Here is a 2,420-nt window from a genome sequence, read left to right on the forward strand (position 1 = left end):
AATTCTTATTTTCACAGAACGAAAACAATGTGGTGATTCTTTGTGTATCAGTTGTAACCAGTCAAATCCAATAAAGCATCCCAGTTTGTAACTGACTGGAGATAATTATGTGCAATTGCAACATAAAATTATTTGTCAACAGGAGCTAATTAAAATATATTTGGACAGAAACTCACAGAACAGTGAAATGTTTACTGCATGTAGAGCTTCAGTGAAACTTATCAGACACCAGGCAGCAGGAGAGTCTGTGGCTGGAGACGTCGGCTCTGGTGTTTATACTGACAGGATCAAAAGTGAAAGTATTTAATACAACAGGAAACAACAGGTTTTCTGTTTATAGTCTGAGTTTGTACAAGGACAACACAGGAAAGCGATAAAGCAAACAGCAATGATGTCTTGATCAGAAACCTGGTTGTGAAATGTCACAAACAAAAGTGGTTCATGAGAAAATGCTTTTTCCTCAAAACATCGCTGAGGGTAAAGTTTGTATATTAATGTAATTTTTTTTAAGCAGAACAAAAAAAAAAACAGGAAATCTTTGGTGCAACAGCAAAATAGAGCAAATACAGACAACAGCAATTTTGTTGTTTATTTCAAACAAGCTGAAATGAAAGCTTTCAAACACTGACTCCTGTCTGTGGCCACCAGTGGTAAGAATGAACGTTTGCTTCAATGATGAAACATTACTAACATGACACTATTGTAATTTATCTTTACACTTTATTACTGAGAAATGTATTGCAGTATTTACAGTAAAAAGATGAGCATTATGGTGCATTTGTCCAGTAATTTAGTTTATTCCTACAGTGTTTCTGCTCTAATCTTCATTTACTGGACATTTCTTTCTCATGACTTCTGAAGAATGCATTTGCTGTGTTATAAGTGACAACAGAGGTGCAATGTTTGTGCCAAACATTCTCACAGCTGGACTTAAGTTTCACTTCTTTCCTGGGGACTTACCTGAAACCCCGTCATACTTACACTGGGATAATATTAGTTTAATATTCCATCACATTTAATTCGTGACTTAACTCTGTGTTTCCCTTTGACATCTCAACCATAATAGGATGCAGAAAAGCAAGAAATTGATGCATGCATCTGTCAGTGTTCAAATAATATGAAAGCAGATGTTCACATTGTGGTTCTTTTCCAATAACCATACTATCATACTATACAGTACACCAGAAAAAGATTTAATATGTCCCCAACATAGAGTGTGTCAAATGCGATATGCTGAAGATACCAGGATGTCCGACTACATCTTGTGTGATTTGCAGTAATCAATGCAGACAGCAGATTTCACACTGTAGACTGTGAATAATCTGTGAGCATGATGGTCAAACCGTAAGCGATATTATGACCGAGTAGTGTGTCCCAGTTGTATCCCACTGCATGCAACAGTACATGCTTTGTAAGGGCAGCTGCAACTGAAAGGCAAAAACAACTATGTGATTTAGAATCAGGGGACGTTTGACATGAACGCTGTTTTGCTGTGGAACCACTGGATGGCAGCATCTTACAGAACATTCAGTCTGTACATGCAACGTTTGTTCCCCTGCATTCAAACAAACCCAACTCCATGTTCAGCTTTTGTTGTTTAGAGCTTGTGGTGTTGTTGAATTGTATTGTTGATCCAGAGTGGTGTTTCCTCTGTACTGATATTTGGATAAGTAAAGATGTTTTGTAATTCATTTTAATAAAAACTTGAGATTATGATCGTGTAGAATTTATTTCAGGTCCGTTGAAACTGCAGTGAGTTTTTAGTTTGGATGGACTTGAGTGTAAATCATCGATGACAGCAGTGAAGTTGTTTTCCTCAACTGTAAGAGTGAACAAGTTAACATCAGGTGTAGTTACATTAGAACTTAGATCGTTGAAGAGGATGTTTGGATGGAAACATGCTCCCTCAGTACTGTGTGACTCAGTCGAGTTCTAACAATGGATACTTGTGTTAATAGACGCTGTTAGCTCATAATGCAGTGCACAGTGGAAATAAAAGAAGTGACAGCTGTAAAAGAGTGACAACACTGTTGACAGTATTGAAACAGTTTTGATTGAAGAATGAAAAATATTGCATTTGTGGGAAAATGTATTTTTACACTAAACTTACCAAATCTGACACGTCCAATAGTGTTTTAAAGTTCTAATTTGTGGCCAAACTTTTAAATTGTCTCTGTGGTAGCTATACAGTACACCTGCAACAACTATTTTGTCCATCTGGGGGCAGCAGAAACAATCTCTAACCACTGACATACTTCCATCCATTATCTATGCACTGCTTAAGAGTGCATCCAGGACCAGGCGGGGGTGGCACATGCCATCTCACCGATTTCAATGAAACTTTGCCAGTTTAAAGGGGTCCACCCAAAACTACTTCAGTCTAAGTTTAAGGAAATTTGGTCAAACTGGGGGGATTTCAC

Source organism: Stegastes partitus, unplaced genomic scaffold, assembly GCF_000690725.1.
Source record: "Stegastes partitus isolate 25-593 unplaced genomic scaffold, Stegastes_partitus-1.0.2 Scaffold388, whole genome shotgun sequence".
In the NCBI taxonomy this organism is placed as follows: domain Eukaryota; kingdom Metazoa; phylum Chordata; class Actinopteri; family Pomacentridae; genus Stegastes; species Stegastes partitus.